Source organism: Paroedura picta, unplaced genomic scaffold, assembly GCF_049243985.1.
Source record: "Paroedura picta isolate Pp20150507F unplaced genomic scaffold, Ppicta_v3.0 Ppicta_v3_sca19, whole genome shotgun sequence".
In the NCBI taxonomy this organism is placed as follows: Eukaryota; Metazoa; Chordata; class Lepidosauria; order Squamata; family Gekkonidae; genus Paroedura; species Paroedura picta.
In genome coordinates, this window is record NW_027518616.1 from 3,908,118 (window position 1) to 3,915,667 (window position 7,550).

Genomic DNA, 7,550 nt, shown 5'->3' on the forward strand with positions numbered 1-7,550 from the left:
AAAAAAATATTTCTACATCCCATGGCCTTTCCCAACCATTTAAATTTTTCTCTTACAGGTCTAACACTTCCGAAAATCCAATACATCGCCCACCCGGAAGAATATATAAAGATAAACGAACCGTTCACTAGGTACTTATCCGTCCAAAAATCCCTATCGATTTTCCTGTTTTTACAAGGAAGTAAAATGTGAAAAAAATATTTCTACATCCCATGGCCTTTCCCAACCATTTAAATTTTTCTCTTACAGGTCTAACACTTCCGAAAAACCAATACAACGCCCACCCGGAACCATATATAAAGCTAAACGAACCGTTCACTGGGTACTTATCCGTACGAAAATCCCTATTGATTTACCTGTTTTTAAAAGGAAATAAAATGTGAAAAAAATATTTCTACATCCCATGGCCTTTCCCAACCATTTAAATTTTTCTCTTACAGGTCTAACACTTCCGAAAAACCAAAACAACGCCCACCCGGAACAATATATAAAGCTAAACGAACCATTCACTGGGTACTTATCTGTACGAAAAACCCTATTGATTTACCTGTTTTTACAAGGAAGTAAATGTGAAAATATATTTCTACATCCCATGGCCTTTCCCAACCATTTAAATTTTTCTCTTACAGGTCTAACACTTCCGAAAATCCAATACATCGCCCAACCGGAAGAATATATAAAGATAAACGAACCGTTCACTAGGTACTTATCCGTCCAAAAATCCCTATCGATTTTCCTGTTTTTACAAGGAAGTAAAATGTGAAAAAAATATTTCTACATCCCATGGCCTTTCCCAACCATTTAAATTTTTCTCTTACAGGTCTAACACTTCCGAAAAACCAATACAACGCCCACCCGGAACCATATATAAAGCTAAACGAACCGTTCACTGGGTACTTATCCGTACGAAAATCCCTATTGATTTACCTGTTTTTAAAAGGAAATAAAATGTGAAAAAAATATTTCTACATCCCATGGCCTTTCCCAACCATTTAAATTTTTCTCTTACAGGTCTAACACTTCCGAAAAACCAAAACAACGCCCACCCGGAACAATATATAAAGCTAAACGAACCGTTCACTGGGCACTTATCCGTACGAAAAACCCTATTGATTTACCTGTTTTAACAAGGAAATAAAATGTGAAAAAAATATTTCTACATCCCATGGCCTTTCCCAACCATTTAAATTTTTCTCTTACAGGTCTAACACTTCCGAAAAACCAAAACAATGCCCACGCGGAACAATATATAAAGCTAAACGAACCGTTCACTGGGCACTTATCCGTACGAAAAACCCTATTGATTTACCTGTTTTTACAAGGAAATAAAATGTGAAAAAAATATTTCTACATCCCATGGCCTTTCCCAACCATTTAAATTTTTCTCTTACATGTCTAACACTTCCGAAAAACCAATACAACGCCCACCCGGAACAATATATAAAGATAAACGAACCGTTCACTGGGTACTTATCCGTATGAAAAACCCTATTGATTTACCTGTTTTTACAAGGAAGTAAATGTGAAAAAAATATTTCTACATCCCATGGCCTTTCCCAACCATTTAAATTTTTCTCTTACAGGTCTAACACTTCCGAAAATCGAATACAACGCCCACCCGGAAGAATATATAAAGCTAAACGAACGGTTCACTAGCTACTTATCCGTACGAAAATCCCTATCGATTTTCCTGTTTTTACAAGGAAGTAAAATGTGAAAAAAATATTTCTACATCCCATGGCCTTTCCCAACCATTGACATTTTTCTCTTACAGGTCTAACACTTCCGAAAAATCAAAACAACGCCCACCCGGAACAATATATAAAGCTAAACGAGCGTTCACTGGGCACTTATCCGTACGAAAATCCCTATCGTTTTACCTGTATTTACAAGGAAATAAAATGTGAAAAAAATATTTCTACATACCATGGCCTTTCCCAACCATTTAAATTTTTCTCTTACAGGTCTAACACTTCCGAAAAACCAATACAACATCCACCCGGAACAATATATAAAGCTAAACGAACCGTTCATTGGGTACTTATCCGTACGAAAATCCCTATCGATTTTCCTGTTTTTACAAGGAAGTAAAATGTGAAAAAAATAATTCTACATCCCATGGCCTTTCCCAACCATTTAAATTTTTCTCTTACAGGTCTAACACTTCCGAAAAACCAAAACAACGCCCACCCGGAACAATATATAAAGCTAAACGAACCGTTCCCTGGGCACTTATCCGTACGAAAAACCCTATTGATTTACCTGTTTTTACAAGGAGATAAAATGTGAAAAAAATATTTCTAAATCCCATGGCCTTTCCCAACCATTTAAATTTTTCTTTTACAGGTCTAACACTTCCGAAAAACCAAAACAATGCCCACCCGGAACAATATATAAAGCTAAACGAACCGTTCACTGGGCACTTATCCGTACGAAAAACCCTATTGATTTACCTGTTTTTACAAGGAAATAAAATGTGAAAAAAATATTTCTACATCCCATGGCCTTTCCCAACCATTTAAATTTTTCTCTTACAGGTCTAACACTTCCAAAAACCCAAAACAATGCCCACCCGGAACAATATATAAAGCTAAACGAACCGTTCACTCGGCACTTATCCGTACGAAAAACCCTATTGATTTACCTGTTTTACAAGGAAATAAAATGTGAAAAAAATATTTCTACATCCCATGGCCTTTCCCAACCATTTAAATTCTTCTCTTACAGGTCTAACACATCCGAAAAACCAATACAACGCCCACCCGGAACAATATATAAAGCTAAACGAACCGTTCACTGGGTACATATCCGTACGAAAATCCCTATTGATTTTCCTGTTTTTACAAGGAAGTAAAATGTGAAAAAAATATTTCTACATCCCATGGCCTTTCCCAACCATTGAAATTTTTCTCTTACAGGTCTAACACTTCCGAAAAACCAATACAACGCCCACCCGGAACAATATATAAAGCTAAACGAACCGTTCACTGGGTACTTATCCGTACGAAAAACCCTATTGATTTACCTGTTTTTACAAGGAAGTAAATGTGAAAAAAATATTTCTACATCCCATGGCCTTTCCCAACCATTTAAATTTTTCTCTTACAGGTCTAACACTTCCGAAAATCCAATACAACGTCCACCCCGAACAATATATAAAGATAAACGAACCGTTCACTAGGTACTTATCCGTCCGAAAATCCCTATTGATTTTCCTGTTTTTACAAGGAAGTAAAATGTTAAACAAATAATTCTACATCCCATGGCCTTTCCCAACCATTTAAATTTTTCTCTTACAGGTCTAACACTTCCGAAAAACCAAAACAACGCCCACCCGGAACAATATATAAAGCTAAACGAACCGTTCACTGGGCACTTATCCGTACGAAAAACCCTATTGATTTACCTGTTTTTACAAGGAAATAAAGTGTGAAAAAAATATTTCTACATCCCATGGCCTTTCCCAACCATTTAAATTTTTCTCTTACAGGTCTAACACTTCCGAAAAACCAAAACAATGCCCACCCGGAACAATATATAAAGCTAAACGAACCGTTCACTGGGCACTTATACATACGAAAAACCCTTTTGATTTACCTGTTTTACAAGGAAATAAAATGTGAAAAAAATATTTCTACATCCCATGGCCTTTCCCAACCATTTAAATTCTTTTCTTACAGGTCTAACACATCCGAAAAACCAATACAACGCCCACCCGGAACAATATATAAAGCTAAACGAACCGTTCACTGGGTACATATCCGTACGAAAATCCGTATTGATTTTCCTGTTTTTACAAGGAAGTAAAATGTGAAAAAAATATTTCTACATCCCATGGCCTTTCCCAACCATTTAAATTTTTCTCTTACAGGTCTAACACTTCCGAAAAACCAATACAACGCCCACCCGGAACAATATATAAAGCTAAACGAACCGTTCACTGGGTACTTATCCGTACGAAAAACCCTATTGATTTACCTGTTTTTACAAGGAAGTAAATGTGAAAAAAATATTTCTACATCCCATGGCCTTTCCCAACCATTTAAATTTTTCTCTTACAGGTCTAACACTTCCGAAAATCCAATACAACGCCCACCCCGAACAATATATAAAGATAAACGAACCGTTCACTAGGTACTTATCCGTCCGAAAATCCCTATCGATTTTCCTGTTTTTACAAGGAAGTAAAATGTGAAAAAAATATTTCTACATCCCATGGCCTTTCCCAACCATTTAAATTTTTCTCTTACAGGTCTAACACTTCCGAAAATCCAATACAACGCCCACCCCGAACAATATATAAAGCTAAACGAACGGTTCACTGGGTACTTATCCGTACGAAAATCCCTATTGATTTTCCTGTTTTTACAAGGAAGTAAAATGTGAAAAAAATATTTCTACATCCCATGGCCTTTCACAACCATTTAAATTTTTCTCTTACAGGTCTAACACTTCCGAAAAAACAATACAATGCCCACCCGGAACAATATATAAAGCTAAACGAACGGTTCACTGGGTAGTTATCCGTACGAAAAACCCTATTGATTTACCTGTTTTTACAAGGAAGTATATGTGAAAAAAATATTTCTACATCCCATGGCCTTTTCCAACGATTTAAATTTTTCTCTTACAGGTCTAACACTTCCGAAAAACCAATACAACGCCCACCCGGAAGAATATATAAAGATAAACGAACCGTTCACTGGGTACTTATCCGTATGAAAATCCCTATCGATTTTCCTGTTTTTACAAGGAAGTAAAATGTGAAAAAATATTTCTACATCCCATGGCCTTTCCCAACCATTTAAATTTTTCTCTTACAGGTCTAACACTTCCGAAAAACCAATACAACGCCCACCCGGAACAATATATAAAGCTAAACGAACCGTTCACTGGGTACTTATCCGTACGAAAAACCCTATTGATTTACCTGTTTTTACAAGGAAGTAAATGTGAAAAAAATATTTCTACATCCCATGGCCTTTCCCAACCATTTAAATTTTTCTCTTACAGGTCTAACACTTCCGAAAATCCAATACAACGCCCACCCCGAACAATATATAAAGATAAACGAACCGTTCACTAGGTACTTATCCGTCCGAAAATCCTTATCGATTTTCCTGTTTTTACAAAGAAGTAAAATGTGAAAAAAATATTTCTACATCCCATGGCCTTTCCCAACCATTTAAATTTTTCTCTTACAGGTCTAACACTTCCGAAAATCCAATACAACGCCCACCCCGAACAATATATAAAGCTAAACGAACGGTTCACTGGGTACTTATCCGTACGAAAATCCCTATTGATTTTCCTGTTTTTACAAGGAAGTAAAATGTGAAAAAAATATTTCTACATCCCATGGCCTTTCACAACCATTTAAATTTTTCTCTTACAGGTCTAACACTGCCGAAAAAACAATACAATGCCCACCCGGAACAATATATAAAGCTAAACGAACGGTTCACTGGGTACTTATCCGTACGAAAAACCCTATTGATTTACCTGTTTTTACAAGGAAGTATATGTGAAAAAAATATTTCTACATCCCATGGCCTTTCCCAACGATTTAAATTTTTCTCTTACAGGTCTAACACTTCCGAAAAACCAATACAACGCCCACCCGGAAGAATATATAAAGATAAACGAACCGTTCACTGGGTACTTATCCGTATGAAAATCCCTATCGATTTTCCTGTTTTTACAAGGTAGTAAAATGTGAAAAAATATTTCTACATCCCATGGCCTTTCCCAACCATTTAAATTTTTCTCTTACAGGTCTAAAACTTCCAAAAAACCAATACAACGCCCACCCGGAACAATATATAAAGCTAAACGAACCGTTCACTGGGCACTTATCCGTACGAAAAACCCTATTGATTTACCTGTTTTTACAAGGAATTAAAATGTGAAAAAAATATTTCTACATCCCATGGCCTTTCCCAACCATTTAAATTTTTCTCTTACAGGTCTAACGCTTCCGAAAAACCAATACAACGCCCACCCGGAACAATATATAAAGCTAAACGAACCGTTCACTGGGTACTTATCCGTACGAAAAACCCTATTGATTTACCTGTTTTTACAAGGAAGTAAATGTGAAAAAAATATTTCTACATCCCTTGGCCTTTCCCAACCATTTAAATTTTTCTCTTACAGGTCTAACACTTCCGAAAAACCAATACAACGCCCACCCGGAACAATATATAAAGCTAAACGAACCGTTCACTGGGTACTTATCCGTACGAAAAACCCTATTGATTTACCTGTATTTACAAGGAAGTAAATGTGAAAAAAATATTTCTACATCCCATGGCCTTTCCCAACCATTTAAATTTTTCTCTTGCAGGTCTAACACTTCCGAAAATCCAATACAACGCCCACCCCGAACAATATATAAAGATAAAGGAACCGTTCACTAGGTACTTATCCGTCCAAAAATCCCTATCGATTTTCCTGTTTTTACAAGGAAGTAAAATGTGAAAAAAATATTTCTACATCCCATGGCCTTTCCCAACCATTTAAATTTTTCTCTTACAGGTCTAACACTTCTGAAAAACCAAAACAACGCCCACCCGGAACAATATATAAAGCTAAACGAACCGTTCACTGGGCACTTATCCGTACGAAAAACCCTATTGATTTACCTGTTTTTACAAGGAAATAAAATGTGAAAAAAATATTTCTACATCCCATGGCCTTTCCCAACCATTTAAATTTTTCTCTTACAGGTCTCACGCTTCCGAAAAACCAATACAACGCCCACCCGGAACCATATATAAAGCTAAACGAACCGTTCACTGGGTACATATCCGTACGAAAATCCCTATTGATTTTCCTGTTTTTATAAGGAAGTAAAATGTGAAAAAAATATTTCTACATCCCATGGCCTTTCCCAACCATTTAAATTTTTCTCTTACAGGTCTAACACTTCCAAAAAACCAATACAACGCCCACCCGGAACAATATATAAAGCTAAACGAACCGTTCACTGGGTACTTATCCGTACGAAAAACCCTATTGATTTACCTGTTTTTACAAGGAAGTAAATGTGAAAAAAATATTTCTACATCCCATGGCCTTTCCCAACCATTTAAATTTTTCTCTTACAGGTCTAACACTTTCAAAAAACCAATACAACGCCCACCCGGAACAATATATAAAGCTAAACGAACCGTTCACTGGGTACTTATCCGTACGAAAATCCCTATTGATTTACCTGTTTTTAAAAGGAAATAAAATGTGAAAAAAATATTTCTACATCCCATGGCCTTTCCCAACCATTTAAATTATTCTCTTACAGGTCTAACACTTCTGAAAAACCAATACAACGCCCACCCGGAACAATATATAAAGCTAAACGGACCGTTCACTTGGTACTTATCCGTACGAAAAACCCTATTGATTTACCTGTTTTTACAAGGAAGTAAATGTGAAAAAAATATTTCTACATCCCATGGCCTTTCCCAACCATTTAAATTTTTCTCTTACAGGTCTAACACTTCCGAAAATCCAATACAACGCCCACCCCGAACAATATATAAAGATAAACG